Here is an 18,748-nt window from a genome sequence, read left to right as displayed (position 1 = left end):
TTGTTTTTATTTAGTGGTTTATATTCAGTGAACATGTTTGTTATGTGTTTTTGTGTTATTTATTTGAGTGTTTTATTAATTTGTAATAGTTCTTAAATATAACTGGTAGATAGTGTAAGGACCTGAGGACTGGTGTGATCCGCTCAGATTTTCTGGTTCTAGTCAAAATTCTGGCAGCAGCGTTCTGGATGAGCTGCAGCTGTCCAATGGTCTTTTTGGGAAGGCCGGTGAGGAGACCATTACAATAGTCCACCCTGCTGGTGATAAAGGCATGAACAAGTTTCTCCAAGTCTTGCCTGGAAACAAAATATCTAATCTATGTTTTTTAGATGATAGTATGCTGATTTAGTTACTGCTTTGATAGACTACTACAACTAAGGTTTGTTTCCAGAATCACACCAAGATTCCTGACTTGATTTTTAGTTGTTGGACCCCTAGAGTCAAGGTGCATTCACCTTGAGAACTTCATCTTTGTTTCCAAATTAGACTACTACAACTAAGGTTTGTTTCCTGAAGAAAGTTCTGGCACATCCAAGCCATTTAGGTCAATACATTAGATGATCAGAGGGAGTATCATCATTTGGAGATAAGGCTGTAAATCTAGGCAAGCTGTGATAGGCAATTTGGTTCTTTCTCATTATTTGAAACAAGAGCGGTGCATGAATTAAGCCTTGTGGGACTCCGCATGTCATGGACATCCACTTAGACTTATGCTCTCCTAGACTCACATAATAACCTCTCCCTCCTAAGTATGACCTGAACCATCTGATTACCATCCCAGAAAGCCAGACCCAGTTTTCCAGTCTCTCTATTAGTATGTTATGATCAACAGTGTCAAACATAACTATTATGTACATTATAACTATTATACTAATATAACTATTATGTACATTATGTTCTTAAAACTAGGCAATGTAAGCATTATAACAAAATATGTAAATACAGTAATATCCTGTACTATATGCATGTGTAGGCATTATACTGTAGGCCAGGCTTAAAATGCAACACTCAATTATGCAGTGTGTCAGGATTGCCAGAAGTGTACCGTTTTCATCTAAAATGTGGCATTTTCATCAGATATTTCCATAGAATTTAAGGTCTGCCATGTTGGTGTAATAATCATCATTATTGTTACCCTTAATGGAAAATTGTAATAGAAAACAGAAATACAGAAGTCAGATTTAATAGGAAATAACACATTTCAGTTATGAGATCAACAAAAAATCAAGCACTAAACAACAGATGTTAATGACACTAAAAGATTTTCACATGCTGGACAAAGTATGTACTCACAGAATAGGATTTGGCCTCGCTGAGGTGATATATATATTCATTTATTAGGGGATGCAGAGACAATCTAAATGTAACTACAATAAAACATTCATAAAAATCAAATTACACAAGATCTAGGACTGTTGTAGCAAAGAGAATACTTGAGAACTGAGTACAGACATGAGTCATTCAATGCAATGAACCTAGGCAATCAGTAAGATATTTCATGTGATTCATACCTCTTAGGTGATGGCATTTGAGCTTTGGAGAAAGACTTGTTTCCTGACACTGTACATACATTGTTAGCCCTGTTAAGATTCAGAAAACTGTCATACAACAGTAAAACATGAGAAAAAATATTTAAGTATATTGAAGTAACTCTTCACTACGCAGTGGAAGTAACAGAAAAAAAAGGATATTTATATATTCATACTGTTTTTATACTTTAATACATGTACTTTATATACTATTTCATCAGCTCATGCTTTCCCTGAGAAGCAAACCCAAGACATTGGCATTACTCTTTTACAGAATATACATTCATAAAACCATTTACTGGCATCAGACTTCCACTTTTATTAACATATAACACTATAATAAATAAAATATTGTAAATAAGCCTTGATATATAGTTTAAAAATCTAATTTATAACAAACATGCAGATACTTGTCAAAATTCATGTCAATTTGATGCCCTTGACCTCTCCTTTAAAATGTAGGGAAAATAGATATTAGTCTTTAGGATCAGCAAAATCTATTACCATGACAAGTGTTTTCAATTACATTTTTTTTTTTTTTTTCAGGTATGAAAACATTGGGCTTCACAGCATATTGTCTATGTTTTGAACATCTAACTTGAACATAATCCCATAATGTTTCAAGAACACAATAGTCACTTCATGTTTAATGTTTAAATTTGTGTTTTGGACAAGAAGCAGATACCAGGCTCAAAAAGAAAGCCTAGTCTTTGCAGTGACACAAGTAAGATGATGTCCTCAATAGGCTGATAAGGCAGCGTGTGGGTACCTTGAAAATCTACTCCAGATAGACCTCCCAAATCAAAAACAGGAACAGAAAAATGCAAATGAGAAAAACACATTTTTTATATATATTTAAAAAACAAAGTGCTCGACGAAGGAGTATAATCAGAGTTCTTTTAATAATCCACAGGAGAGAATGGGCACAACCAAACACAAATCCAAATGATAGCAGACAAAGGAACAAAACGGGAACAAAGACTTAAGTAATAAAAACTTAATTGGGAGAACTGAAACAGGTTTGGAGCTAATTAAATCAAAAACCATGGAAACAAACAAGGCAGGAGAACAGAAACACAGAAAACTAAACCAAAACAGATCATAACCATAACAATTTACTGATTAAAGCTTGACAGCCACATTGATAGACTTTGATAAGTGGTCATTTAACAGCTGGTGAAACATTTCTATCTCTATTTAAAAACTATTGCTGTGTTAGTTGCTTATTAACAAACTGGAGATTATGTACTGAATATAGACTTCGTTAGAAAAAGCACTGTGTGGACTCTTTCAAAAACTAATACTGTAAGCAACACGCAACAGCTTTTGACTGTTTGTATTTCAAATGTTATGATAAACTTTTCTGCTGTATACCCAGCTTTGCTCACAAATAAGTTACAAGCATTAAGACTATGTTTACAATAAAATGTAATTTAAGAGAAACAGATTAATTCTACAGACATGGGATATAACATTAAACTTCAAGTGATATTACTTTGGAAAATTACAACATGTCAAGTTAAAAGCAATTAATGGCATATTTTTATCAAAATTACACTACATTACATTATCACTCACTCCCCCTCACTCACCACCTGTCATCAGAACAACTCGATTTTATATATAAAAACAAATTCATGGCATCTAAACTTGCTGAACAGATTAACCTAAAATAACAGTTGTGTCCTGCACCTTCGATTCCTGCTAATAATTTTAAACATATGTAATGTACAACATGATATTTACTTTCAATTACATTGTTAACGTATGGCTTCCTATTGTCACATTTTAACATATTCTGATTAGGAACTGTATTATTAGACATAGGAAACAGATCTGGGGTGCGTTTCCCAAAACCATAGTTGCTAACCTGTTAGCAACTTAGTTGGTTGGCAATGGGAAATTGCATTGCAACCAACAAAGTTGCTAACTTAGTTAGCAACTATGGTTTTGGGAAACGCACCCCTGTGTGCTTTTATCAGTAGGAAACATCTTTAAACACAATGTACTTCCCCTCTTCACACCATCCAAAACAGCACACCACCACAGACAGTTTAATATCTCTCTAATATGTCAGAGTTCACTGACATTATTCAGTGTGTTTACATGCACCCTCTAAATGCGATTATAATGAGATTTTGGCAATATTGCTGCTAAACTTTACCTCATGTAAATGCAATACTTAAATCTAAAAAATGTGATTAAGCTCATAATCGCAGCAAGCATTATCATATTAACATAGGATTTTAATTGAAAAATACAGGCTAGAGTGGCCCTTATCTTTGGACTTTTGAAATCTTCTGCTCTCACCCAGTCAACTCTCCTGAAATGGAAACAAACCAAATTTCACTGAGATTGGACTACATTTAGGATGTGCTCAACAAAGCTGAAATTCTGTCTTAATGACAATAACAGCATGTAATTAATAATTATAAAAAAAATGTAAGTAAACTGTGAATTAGGTTAAAAACCAGAACACAGATGTTAGTGTTGTTAGTCTAGGCAGCTAAATAGTTTTTATTACTAATATCACATAAAATTTAGTATGAATAGTATGCACACTGGGACGCAGGCTTGTTTTCTTTCTTGAATCAGCCGTTTTGAACAAATTGTTTGATTTGAACGATTCAATAAATCATTTTTCAAAACAGGGCCTTGCTGCCACCTACTGGTGGTTTTACTGTCATCATTATTTATCCATGACAGGCCTAAACCAGCCAAGGTTTCAGCACAAAAGCACATTTTGCAAAATATTGCTTAATTATCAATACTGACCAAAATTTTTGCATTTCAGACCCAAGAAGGAAAAAAGGAGCTTATAAATAATAGTTCATTTAATAAGGCTAATTTTCAATTAAATAAAAACCTTTTTAAAAATTACAACCAACCCCCCAAAAAAGAAATTGACCACACCATCCCCTCCAATATTTTTTTTTTTTTAATTTTTTAATTTTTAATTTTTTTACAATTCGACCACTGGACGTATGTGAATAATTGTGGTAAAAATAACCACAATTCTTAGTGAATAATACAAATAATGACAACTGCATGTAAATGGAAGAGAAGAGCTTTGCTCTTAATGTGTAAACATCATAATGCGATTGAGTCCTTACTCTGATTTAAAAAAGCAGATATAAAAACACTAAGTGAATCCCAGTGACTCCTGATGATACTGAGGTCTTATGAAGCAAAACGATCAGTTTGAGTAAGAAACAGAACATTATTTACAATATATTTTTGTGTCATATGCACAACGTACATAATGAGCATGAGTCCACAGGCCTGTTTGCCTGAGTCTGAATTACAGATAATAATGGCTGTAAATATTGTTCAGTTTCTTACACAAACCGATTATTTCAGCTCAATAAACCAATTATTTATACCTCAGTTAAGACCTCAATATATCGCCAGGGGATTAATTTTGTGTTTTTGTATCTGCCTTTTTTGACTCTCAAAGTGATGATAGCTGGACTTGCATATTATGAAACACCAAGGACCGTGGGTTGAGATAAAAAATTTATTTTCTGTTCTACTGAGAAAATAAATAAATAAATAAAATACTGAAGGTGAGTAAATTAACAGTAAATAATAATATAATAACATTTTTGGGAATAATATTCCTTTAAAAAAATACTAGTATTTTTATTAAAATAAAATTCTAAAATTACTAACATAATTAGAAATCACTTATTCATATAATGTATGGAAAGAAAGCTTTTAAAATCATACTGTGAAGCCCGTAGAAAAAAACTCCTGCCCGTACATCCATGCTGGACTGGACTCTACAAACTGAAGATGCAAAAACAATACTGACTTCTTTGCACATAAAATAATTTTTGTCTAGGTCACAGGACAGGCCTTAATAATTCTATAATTATAGTGTTCATTAACCTGAGTTAACAGGGATATATATAGACACTATAGTGAACTAAAACCATGAATAACAATAAAAAAGTACTACTTATAATAAAATAAAAGCTATCTGAAATATAATATTTAAACACACACACACAAATAAATATATATATATATATATATATATATATATATATATATATATATATATATATATACGTATATTATGTTACGTTAGTATATATATATATATATATATATATATATATATATATATATATATATATATATATATATACACTAACGTACCATATGTATATATATATACAGTATATAGTATTCACAAATGACAAGAACACAGCAAAAATACAAAAATGACTAACTTTAAAATTATAGAAAATTAAAATGTAATGTTTTAATTTAAAATCAATTAAAATTGCCACTGGTTCTCTGGAGATCAACACTGAATACAACAACAAAAAAGATCATTTATTGAGTATACTGATGCAAATGGAATCACCAGATAATAAAGGATGTTGGCCAGTGGCATTTGTTGATATAAAAATAATAATACGTATTGTAATCAATGATTATTTGAAACGAATACAAAGAGAATACCAATGAGATCTAATAAATCAGACCATTGCATCATCTGCATATGCTCACTAGGACACAAGCAATAGTGGACAAACGGGTAAAAAAGGTAAGTTAAAAATATGGGTCTCGCTTGGTAGATCAAGTGTTTGTTTGTTTGTTTTTTTGTTTTTTAATGACCTTATTATTTTCAGTTCTCTAGAAATATGCATGCGAGTAAATAATACTTTACAAAGAAAATGAGAAAATAATTAAACCAAGAGCGATGCATATGCATCTAATATGAATCACACACTAGATAAGGCATATCTGCAATAATGCAATAATTAATGAGCAGTCAAACAAGATACACATATAATGGAAATTAACTTTACGCAAATGTTATATGATATTAACAGATGTGTTTACGTAAATATATGAAATAATGTTTATTCTGAATTTTCTCATTCATCACATTTTAGATAAAAATATGAACATATGGTTATAATCAGAATAAAATTTAATGTATTTTATCATGAAGTTAATAATTACATAAAGTATAAAAAAAGAGAGCTCACCTCATTTTTGTTCAGAGTGTGACTGGTGTGCCTTGACTGACTTAATGACTGGCTGAATTCTAATGCAAACCAGAGATGCAAACCAAACTGCCTCCAAAAAAAAAGAAAAGAAAAAGAAAACAGACATTTTAACCCACATATTGCCTTATTTCATTTTGCATATTTGAGGATGCTATACTGAAGAGCATCAGAGCATAAGTTCAGACCTAAGAGTCAATGAATGTGCAATACTTGAAACTTTGACATGAAGAGAATATGAAACAGTGAAAGAAAACTTAAATGAAGTACTAGAAGATTCACTCTATTAGCTCTACTGAAGCTGCACACGCATAAGCTTGCTATTAAGAGCTCAAATTACATTCTTAGATCATTCATTACTGAATGGTCATTACATCACTTGGTGAAGAAAGATCTTTAAAGGAACAGTTAACCAAAAATAAAAATTCTGTCATAATTTACACACCCTTATGTCGTTCCAAACCTGTCTGACCCATATGTACATGTCCACAGGAAAATCAAATTTGAGATTCAGTTGGGATTCCCTCACAGGACAACTTAATTGGGAAACTACTATTGAGAACATTGGTCAAGTGGATATTTGGACTTTGATATTGGTCTAAACCGGATTCATAGAAATAGTATCTTATAAATTGAATAAAAAAGTAGAAACGTAAACACAATAAACTCACAATTGCAACTATATATTGTTTCTCAAGTCATCTCCAGGCAATATGTAGGAAAATACAGGAATAAAACATTATAGAATATAAATTTGCTCTTGAGTGTGACGCACTCACGTTTGAGCTAATTATGTGCTGTATGTAATTTGATCAATATTTCTATGTAAATAAATGTGTAAATTAAAATCTGTTTAACATATAAAGAGGCCGATCATGACTTGTAGAAGACATTTGTGTAAAATCTAAGGTGACATTTTACAGCCTTTATGTTATCCATAGGCAAATGACAGTTAAGAGGGTTTATGCAACACTTAATGGATTTTAAGGGATACTTAAGAGGAATTCTAAGGGTTTATTGACATTTCACCTAAAGAAACCCTTAAGTAACATTTAAGGGATATTTTATGCAATGCCCTTAAGTGTAGGGCAACTAAAGAGTGATCTTAAGGGAAAATTACACTTAAGGTGCTTTATGCAACCAGGCACAGACTCATCTAACAAGAATACGGTTGCACTTTCCCACTAGCACCAACCATCACCAAGCTCCATGAGGGAAGTTGCTTTTGGCATCACTGTTCCTGAGGAGGTAGGAATGGTTGCTGATAGCTCGGGTCAACATTTGTCTGCCTCTATATCAACCATGGAGGCAGTTCCAGCATGAGGTAAAGCAGTCTTACAAGTATTGCAGCAAGAAGATCCAGTGATACAGGTTTTTTGGTATATCAGAAGCAGGGCACAATTCCTACAGCTGTGGAATGAGGAAAATAATCTCCAGAAGTTACAGAGTTGGTGCGTCACTGGAAGAGAATCCAGGAACAGCAGGTAGTCCTGTATCTTAAAAATCATGTACCTGGGGGAAAAGAAGTTTTGCAACTGTTATTACCCCAGAGATTGAAAACTGAAGTACTTACCAATCTCCACGACCAGCATGGCCACCAATGGGTAGAAAGAACCACCCCCCTTGTACGTCAGCGTTGTTATTGGCCATTTATGTGATGCGACATTGAACGCTGATGTCAAGAAGGTCATAGGTGTCTTGCAGCCAAGGCAGTCCAACCAAAAGTAAGAACCTTTATGGGAAGTCTGCTGGCATCTAGACCACTGTATATTGTGGCTATCGATTTTACCATGCTGGAATGAGCCAGTGATGGTAGAGAAAATCTTCTAGTGGTAACTTGTTTGTTCTTTAAGTTTGCACAAGCATCCTACACAAGACCAGAAGGCAAGAACTGTGGTGCATATCCTCACTGAACATTGGTTCTATGTATATGGGGTCCCCAAGCGGATACATTCAGACCAAGGTCGAAATTTTGAGAGTGAGTTACTTAATCACATCTGTCAGTTGTATGGAATTGAGAAGTCATGAACTTGCCCATACCACCCAGAGGGTAACGGGCAGTGCGAATGATTCAATAGAACACTTTACTTGCAATAGGAGTTACTGTGCACTTTACCCCCAGAACAGAAAAGAAGATGGCCTCAACATCTGCCTCAAATGTCGTTTGCATACAACACCTCTGTACATCAGTGTACAGGATTCACTCCATATGAATTGATGTTTGGGAGAAAGCCCCTTCTTCCAGTGCATTCATTGCTGGGGTTAATAGAGGAGGAAGCAGTAGGTGGCACTGTGGAAGACTGGGCCAGTGAACATCAGCAAAATTTGAAAACAATTTATCTTAAAGCACGAACTCAGCTGGAAGCAGCGGCTGCTTATAGGACCCGAAATCATTCTGTTCCATTGTCCATTTTGCCTCCAGGTTCACTTGTCTACAGACAAAGTCACTCTGTTAATCGCCATAAAATTCAGGATCAATGGGAGTCTGTTGTCTATGAAGTAGTGCCTGGATAAGGTGCAGACCCTTTATATAGATTAAACCTAAAGGACAGTAGGGACCAGAAAGGAATATTCATCGACAGGAACTGTACCCACTATTAACTGATCCATCCACCCATCTGCCTCCTATTACAGAGAGGAGCGTGAATAGAGACAATCCCCAAAAGAGAATCGTACAAAGCCCAGACCTCAGTAGTGAAGAGGAGTTGAATTTTCTGGTGCTAAAACCCAAATCCCCACACAAGGAAGCCAGGCAGCAAGGTGCAACCGTGATGCCTCTTAACCAGCCTGTTCTTTTAAGTTCTGGTTGGGGTGGGTCTCTAGAGGATTTTGTTCGGGGGGGTGGTGAGCCATCTATGTATACTTGATGACGTAAATTAGAGGGCGACTAGCCATTTGTACGAGCGAATGCCACATGTTAATGGAGTGCTGCTAGCAAAGCATTTAAATACAGCACAGGGGAATGAAAATGTGAAGCACCATTGTGTGAAGCAGTCCGTATTTATAGAAGACTCATCGTTCTTGAAAAACTGTTTGATGTGACCAGTATGTAAGGCTGACAGCTATTGTGGTGTGATTCAATTTGAATTGTTCCAGTAAGCGGCTAAGACCACGTTTTATAAGGATACACTTGGCAGGCTTCATTTATGGTTCAGGAGAGTTTGTCATCCGCTGTTTTCTTTATCTCCATATTAAATTAATGATCTAGGGTCCTGTCATACAAGTGTGTTTACTAGTTTCAGTCCGGCGCCAATTGCATTTTCCCGTCCAGCGCCACGTCGTTTAATTAGCAAATGCATTTGCGCCCATGGGCGTGCTGGTCTAAAAAAGAGGTGTGTCCAGGCACATTGCTGGCGCATTTTAAGGAGCTGAAAATAGACTGCGCCATAGACCAACTCAAACCTGGTCTAAAGTCTGGCGCAATGCTTTTTCTTTGTTATTCAAAGAGCGTGTTAGTATAGGCGGGTCTACAACGTGCATACCCACATAGCAAATGTATTCTGGCCCAGATCCGGGCCACACAATCACTTTTCCCTCGGCCCAAGTGCCGCAAAGAATGACGGCCCTGAAGTGGCCCAGAACTGGATTACAGACAAGGGCCACACATGGGCAATAACCGGGCCGAATCTCAGCCAGTTAATCACCCTGAACTGTCCCTGAACTGGGCCAAAACAGGTTTTATTATTGGTGCCAATTCTCAGCCTTAAGTAAACCAGAATCTCCAAATCTGAGCCACACCTGAGCCTTATATAGCCCAGACCCAACCCAGACAGCAAGCAGTTTGTTGGATTTCATGCGGGCCAGATGTGGGCCGGATCTGGACCAACACTATATTGCTGTCTGGGAATAGAATCTTAATATTTCAGATTATTGCCTTGTATATTACTATAACAATTATTCATTTTGTGACATGCTTTGGTAAACCAGACAGCAACATAGTGTTGGCCCAGATCCGGCCCACATCTGTACATTAATGTACACACAAACTATGCCAATAAAGTACATTAAACTGAATAGAAAATCAGACTTAAAACTCACACATCATGTAACTGTGCAATTTTAAAAAAAAAAAAAATAAATAAAAAAACCTTTTGCATTGATTTTTCTATTTATTTTTTTAAAGAACAAATCAACCAATAAAGAGTGAGTATATAAAGAATGCATTCTATAAGAGAAACGTAACAGATAGACACGTACAATTAATCATAATTATTTATTACAGGTGTGTCAAAGAGCAGTACCACAGTAGTCCAAGTGACGATACATTGCAGTTGCAGTCCTGTCTGGCAGAATATAATAGTAGTGCGAGGAGCAGGGGAATAATCTAAATTGTTAAACGCTGAAAATACTATCCCGATCCACTCCGTTAAGGCGCGCGTTTCTCATTCAAAACACGCATCACCGGAAACACGGCATGTCGCAATATATGACGAAACCGGCGAGAGCCAATGAGCGTTTGATATCGCTGCCGTAAAACTTGTTGTAAAACTTATTAACGGCACATTTTTCAATTGTTACTATAGCTACAGAGGAAGGAGATACATATCGCCGATGAATGCGGTTTGAATTTGGATCTGTTCTGTTCCTCACACCAAGCATCACATGGATACAGAGGATTTGAATAAAAAATAAAATACTTTCATGATCATTTTATTTAATGCTTGTGCATGACAGCATACTAATAATAATGATGTGCCTCATGGTAAACCAAATATTATTATTATTACATGATGGTTAAATGATCTCTCTCTCACTCTCTCTCTCTCGCTCTTCATGTAAGGATTCTAAGATTATTTGTACCAAGAATAATAATATAAAATTTAATAAAATTTTAATTAAGTGCAGTTTAATGCACTTGACTAATTTGCTTAATTTTGAAATGATAATGTTTTCATTCTGTTTTGACTTGCCATTTCAAAGACTACATATTAACAATACTACACTTCGTTAAAAATGTATGTGATCATTTAAACCATTATCATGCATCTTGTTTATCATGGGTCACATAATATGCTGCCAGATCATAGCCTGATTTGGGCCACATATCACCTGACTGATCTGGGCCACACTCCTCCCACCAACAATCGGCCCTCATATTGTTTGCCGGATCCCCGCCCTGCCGTCATTGCCACACATGGCCCAGCTCTGGCTGAAAGGGTACATGCCATTGCCGACAGGAGGCCAGCAGTGCCAGTTTGAGGCCACATTTGGGCCAAGTCCGTTTGCTATGTGGGTACACGCTGCCTATTAAACACAGGGTCACACAGCAGCACACAAACATGCCAAATATTAAAAATTAAAGGATTGCAATGCATAATAATTTGTTGCCAAATTCCGCCGTGTAAATAGCAAATCCGTCATGGCATGAGCACAACTGGCTCTTAAAGGGAATGGAAGATGAGACTCTGATTGGTTTATTGCATGTTACGCCCAAAAAACACCCATTATTCATTAAGAGAATAGGGACAACCCGTTTAGACGGAAAAACGCCAACCGTTTTTCCGTCGTTTAAATAGCAAAAGTGGATTTGGACACGCCCTGAGTGCACCTGTTTGTGTATTGGAGTATTGTGTGTATTGGGTTTTGTATTTACCTGTCCTGTTGTAAAATTAACATCTTAGCATAGTATTGTTGGCTCCCTTTGCAGGCATTTGTAATAACATGTAATGTACATAAATTGTTTATTTTTTATTAGCCTACATTATGTATTTAACAGCCTTATTAACCAATCATTATTGCCTCATTGTTTTTATATAATGCATTTTAAAGGCTATTGATGGGTTAGGTCTGTTTTTATAACCACAAAAAAAAAAAAAAAAAAAATCTTATATAAAATCTAATACTTCTTTGTAAATTATTATTTGAAGTAACAAAAACATGGTTAATTTGCAGTTACCAAAGCTAAAAGATTGAGAAGTTTTGGTGTTATTCGTGTTAAAACCATGACTAATTTTCGTAAAGGAACATGGAAACTCAGAGAGAATATTAGATGCGTTGGTGGATGGTGAAATTATTTCTGACATTAAAACACGCTATTAACGTCAACAGCCAAAAAAGTTTCGCAGGGCCTGAAAGTTATGAACGGGCTTCGTTTTCATATTTTCTTTCTTTTTTTTATTTTTTTTCTCTGCGGCGGATTGCTGATGTCTTTTCACTGGCATAGATGTCCATCCATCATTTGTGATGATTTGCATTCAGCAGCAAACATGAGGCGCAAGCGGTCGCGAGCGCGGATGGGGAATGGCGCGTCAAGTGTTTTTTTTTTTTTTTTTTTTTTTTTTTTTTTTTTTTTGAGCAACAGGGATGGTGCCTTGAGTAAAGACCTAAAAACAATAACCACATCGTCATTACACCTTTGCTCTAGTTTACTTTTCCGACTCATATAAATTGCCAATTTCGCTTGCCCAAAAATAAAATTCAATAATTGAAACACAATAATTTTTTTCCGTGCATACTTAAAACCAAAGATAAAAGTTTCAGGAAAGAAATTCTCATTGAACTTGACACACATTTCTTGAACCAACACAAATAAAGGTTTAAGTCTAAAACAGTACATGAAAGCATGAAAAACGGTTTCCTTTTGAAAACAGAAAGGACAACCAGGGTTATTATTAGAAACCAAAACAGAAATAAAAGAATTAACCGCAATGGCTCCATGGAGAATTGCAAGATGCACTTCACTCATTATAAAAAGGAAAAATAAGAAAAGATACATCCTACAAAGCCAAAGAAGAAAGATATTCCTAATTTTCAGAACAAACAGTATCATTATTTAGAGCAACGCAGGTGTTTCTCACATTTTTTTTCAATCTATAAACTTCTTTGTTGGTAAAGCAGTCTCTAGCCATCAAACTTTTCGCTCTATCAACAAATTGCTTTAGATCAGGGAAATATTCTTGTACTTGTACTCTTTTATTTTTTGTTGATCTGAGGAACAATTTTATATCCTCAAGTGCATAACAACGAGAAAAAAAAAGAAAAAAAAACAGCGTAGAGAATAAAGAGAGAAGAATTCACTCACGCCACTTTACACCACGCTCACGCCACTCCATCCACTCCCGCAGCGGGAGTGAGAGTGTGAGTGAGAGTGAGTGAGAGAGAGAGAGAGAGAGAGAGAGAGAGAGAGCCCTGAACAAATGATTGGATTTCTGAATTTAGTGTTGTGTTTAAAAGAAAGACAAAAGAGAATTTCACCATTAGTATTTGTTTACAATATTACATTTTATGAGATTGCTGATTTTTGCTTACATACATGTGCAAGTTAAATGTTGATGAACTTCGGTTTAAATATGTTCAAGACATTTCTAAAACAGTTTCACGTGTATGTGTGAAAGAACAGTCATACAAGGACTTCAGTTTAGTTGTATTTTCTGAGAAGGTCACTTCGTCCTATGAGAACTATGGATTTTGACCCCTCAAGTTCAAGGGGCTGGGAAAAACGAGTGACGAAAACAACACAACTTCTCTTGGGGTAGTCAGAAAAGTTCGGCATTGAAATAGTTACATTCACCGCGGAAGAAGCTCACAGCTGTCACGTACAGGCAGTTTTGAGTGGCAGGCTCGGTGGAGAAAGTTTATTTGAGTTATTTCAGTGTAAATGTATCACGTGTCAGTTTGCTGCTCGCCGCAGGAGAGTATGAGGTGTGATTTATGCAGTGGTGGACGAAGTACACAAAACAAGTACTTGAGTAAAAGTACAGATATGTATAATAAAATATTACTCCAGTAAATGTAAAAGTACTCCTTTTTCAATTTTACTCGAGTGAAAGTACAAAAGTACTAAATTTTTTATGTACTTGAGTAAAAAAAGTACTGAAAGATAGATTTATTTTGCAAATTTATATAGGCTATAATTTAATTTTATATTAGAACATATTTTTTTTAAATCCTATACTGCTCAAAATGCCTGGGAATTTCCCAAAATAACCAATCTAAGGAGTCAAGATATATTTTTGTTGTTGATATGGACTATGTTGATGAGAGTGATGTAGTAACATTCACTGTGAAGCTTAAACTCCCATGTACCTGAGAGAAAACAGATTTGACCATCTGATTTTCACTGGTAAGAAAAAAGTGTTTTAAAGTTTGGTGTTTTCCAGAACATCACAGTTATATATGACACAAGAATAAGGCCTTTAGTTAGGAAGAACATTTTAAGGAAAATATAATTATATTTTCATAATGTTTTTTTTTTCTTCTCAAACCTTGTCTGTGGTGTAAAAAAAAAAAAAAACACCCCTGGCCAAATGCCCCCAGAGGGCATCACTTCCCACTTTAATAATTACTGTAGATAATTAATTACTTTCTTTTTTTCCCCCAGATGTAATCTATCTAGGTAGTTGAATAAAAATATTTATCACCAGCAAGCTTGTTAGCTAGACAGTTAGCATAAGCTAACAATATTTAATTTTCAGTATGGTTTTGAAGAAACATTCATAGCCTATCTGTCTACTCGGCTAGTTAATCCAAACAATATAAAACATTTATACTGTTGATAAACAATTTAAAAACAGACATCACACATAGTGTTTTAATAAAACTGTTAACATTATGGCAGGGGGGAATTTGAACGTGCATGAGTTATTTTATTTAATCTGTGTTATTTTAATGTTTCCTTTCTTGACCTAAAACATGACACAGATGTTGATGTGTCTGCATTCAAGCATTTCAGTGGGCTTAAATAGATCACCCTTTACAGCAGATTTAGTTCACAAACAAGTGACAGTTTTGACCTAAATATGGTATTCAGTTACAATTAGTAATCCTAAAATTCGACATTAGTAACTTACTTTAAGCAGCATCAGTCATGCACACGTGTACGTTCACAAGATCTCCCTGTTGTGAATTCAGTATATTAGAGACTTGCACTAAATGGTTCCTTTGAATCAGTGAGTTGTCGACTCGAGAACAGCTGCAATCGCATCATTATAATTCGTGAATGAATCGTTTGGTGCAATTTGTGAACCAATTTAAAAGGTTCATTGAAAAGAATCAGTTCATTCTTTAATCAGACACTGCTTCTGCATGTCGGACCACATGATATATTATAAGGAGTAACGATATGTTTTATGAAACGTATTGAAGTAAAAAGTATGATCTTATACTTTGGAATGTAGTGAAGTAAAAGTAAAAGTTACTCAAAATAAAACTACTCCAGTAAAGTACAGATACTTGAAAAATGTACTTAAGTAAAGTAACGGAGTAGCTTTACTTTGTTACTGTACTTAAGTACATTTTTCAAGTATCTGTACTTTACTGGAGTAAATTGTTTCATGAATTGTATGTTAGTAACCAAGAAAAACTAAGACAGCATTTAGGAAAATTTAAACAATTGGAAAATCTTTGGGATGAGCAATATACACTGATTATATAAAACTATACTGTCAGTACATTATAGTTAAATAAAATTGTGATATGCATTCATTTCTTTTCAAAAGTGTGGACATTGATTTTTAAAAAAATATTGATTTTTTTAAAAATTTGAGTACTCATAATTCACTTTTCAAGCAATATCACCTAAAAATCAACTGACAATCATGTACGCCTATTTAGTGACTAACATATATTCACAGTTACAGTTTAAATAAAATAAAACAATATAATAATATAGGCTAATTTTAATCGAAGCATGTATGAACTTACTGGTAATAGTTAATACAACACGTCTCTAAAGAAAAAAAAAATCACTATACAGTGTTTTTTGTCTTGTGAGTCGCAGTGTTTTTGTACGTCTTCATCGCGTCTACCTGTCTTTAAACTCTGTACGTGCCGAAGAGCTGTGGGATCTCGGTCTGCTCTGGAGGCCTTCACCATCACCGACCCCCACTACTGTATCTCGCCCCCAGCAGAGGCACCACAAGTGGTGTGCGAGGAAGAAGAAGAGGGGTAAGCGCGGAGGTATCCAGGCTAGGCTAACGGCTAACCCACACAAGCCAGCTATCCCCACCATCGTACTGGCTAACGTAAGCTCTTTGGACAATAAACTGGACTTCATCCAATTACTACGCTCAATTCAGAGGACTGTAATAGACTGATGTGTTTTTGTGTTCATGGAAACATGGCTCATCAACAGCGTTCCAGACTGCGCTATTCAGCTCAATCAGCTGACATGTTATCGAGCGGACAGAGTCCTCATCGCGGGAGGTAAGTCACGTGGCGGCGGGCTTTGTGTTTACATCAATGATGCATGGTGCTGACTCACTGATGTCTTCACAGACATTTTCAACATCTTGCTTAGTCAGGCTGTTGTCCCCACATTCCAGTCCCGAAGAAGCCATCTCCATCCTGCTTCAATGACTACTGTCCAGCTGCACTTACCCCTATTCTCATGAAGTGCTTTGAAGGGCTAGTCATGCACCACATCAAGTCTTCCCTCCCCCCTCCCTGGACCTCTTCCAGTTTGCATATTGGTCCAACCGCTCAACCGATGATGCCATCGCCACTACCCTCCACTCAACACTCACACATCAGGACAAAAAAGACTCATAAGTCAGAATGCTGTTATGTTATGTCATAGACTTCAGTTCAGCATTCAACACAATCATCCCTCAACAGCTCATTCATAAACTGGTCCAGCTGGGGCTCAACACTTCGCTGTGCAACTGATTGTTGGACTTTCTGACTGGAAGACCTCAGGCTGTACAGGTTCGGCAGCTACACATCCAGCACCATCACACTGAACACTGGGGCCCCCCAAGGATGTGTGCTGAGCCCCCTCCTCTTCACTCTGCTGGACCGACAACACTGCAGCACTGGCCAAGAAATCACAGCAGCATCTCTACTTCCTCTGCAAACTGAGAAGAGCCAGAGCCCCGGCCCCCATCATGTGCACCTTCTCTACAGAGGCACCATTGAGAGCATTCTGACAAGCTGCATCACTGTGTGGTATGGCACCTGCAGCGGGTCCTGCTGCAAGTCATTTCAACGCATAGTGAGAGCAGCTGAGAAGATCGTTGGTGTCTCCCTACTCTCCCCTCCCTCCAGGACATTTATGGAACCTGTCTCACCCGTAAAGCCCTCTGCATTGCAGGTGATCCCACCCATCCGTCACACATCTTCTTCAGTCTGCTGCCATCAGGGAGGAGACGGCGGAGTCTCCAGGCCAGGACCAGCAGACTGAAGGACAGCTTCATTCATCAGGATTTCAGGAAGCTGAACTCCCTCCCGATTTCCCCATGCACCACTGAACTCTGAACCTCAGCCCCTGCATATTTATCAATGATATTTTCCTCTTGAATATTTGCAGTACGAAATAAACAGGAATATTTGAATGCATGTTAAAAAAATAATAAAGACAAATTTAATACAAACTAATGTCTCATGAATCAATCAATCAGAGTTAAAAAAAAAAAAAGTTAAAAGTTGCCATAGACTTTTTTTTTTTTACTTCAAAATATAACATAATTGTATTATCGTATGACGTTTGATTATGACGTTAATCTTATTTATTCAGTTATTTTTCAACATGGCACAAAAATGCTGCCTTATAGGCTACTGAATGCAAACACAATTTTGGCACAGCGGCCCAAAAACAAACAAAAAAATAAAAAACAAATAAAAAAAAGTAAAAAATAGTGAGGGGATATTTGAATTATTTGTTAATAAACTAATGTTTTCTGAGTCCATGTTGCAAAAATTAATTTGACAAACCTGACTTGCTATCTCCTCATTGGACGTGCCTTTAGAGAGAAATGCATCTTTACGGATTACATAATGAAAGAGTTTTTTTTTTTTTTGATTTTAATAATTTCGTTTTTAAATAGTAATTTAAAGCATTCTATAGATGTATTTATCATGTCGGTGAAGCGCACAAATGATTGGATATGCGCCTAACAGTGCTCAATTATCTAGGTTAAATGTTTAAAAATATACTGTGAAATGCATGAAGTTTTTTATGTCTGTTTATTTTAGGCAAGTCGTCGTGTTGATTTGAGAAGGCTAAATTGATCAAACATAATGCTCAACTCACTGTCTGCCGCTGCTGCTTGCTCGTTCCTTTAAAAAACAAAAACTTGAATTTAACAAACATAAAATGTTTCAAACATATTTCTAAATTAACTTAATAAAGAAACAAAAAAAAAAAAAAACACTTTGCCATTAAAAACCAAAACTGAACTATTTTAATAGCTGTGTAATGGGGAAGAGAGAGAGAGAAAAGTCACAGTATCCAGTCGGACTCGGGCCAAGAATTCTCAC

The 18,748-nt window shown here is 35.8% G+C and overlaps 1 long non-coding RNA gene across 1 annotated transcript; it reads right to left on the bottom strand.

The window, feature by feature from the left end:
• Nucleotides 1-2,412: 2,412 nt before the first annotated feature.
• On the bottom strand, nt 2,413-9,929 carry LOC109099008. The gene is made up of 3 exons (XR_006156611.1): nt 6,536-9,929; nt 5,259-5,318; nt 2,413-3,852 (listed from the first exon to the last, which is right to left on the bottom strand). It is a non-coding gene; the product is annotated as an uncharacterized LOC109099008 (long non-coding RNA).
• Between the last annotated feature and the right edge of the window lie 8,819 nt (nt 9,930-18,748).

Source organism: Cyprinus carpio, chromosome B15, assembly GCF_018340385.1.
Source record: "Cyprinus carpio isolate SPL01 chromosome B15, ASM1834038v1, whole genome shotgun sequence".
Lineage (NCBI taxonomy): Eukaryota > Metazoa > Chordata > Actinopteri > Cypriniformes > Cyprinidae > Cyprinus > Cyprinus carpio.
The sequence above is the reverse complement of the archived record's forward strand: the minus strand, read 5'-3'. Positions and strand labels throughout refer to the sequence as shown.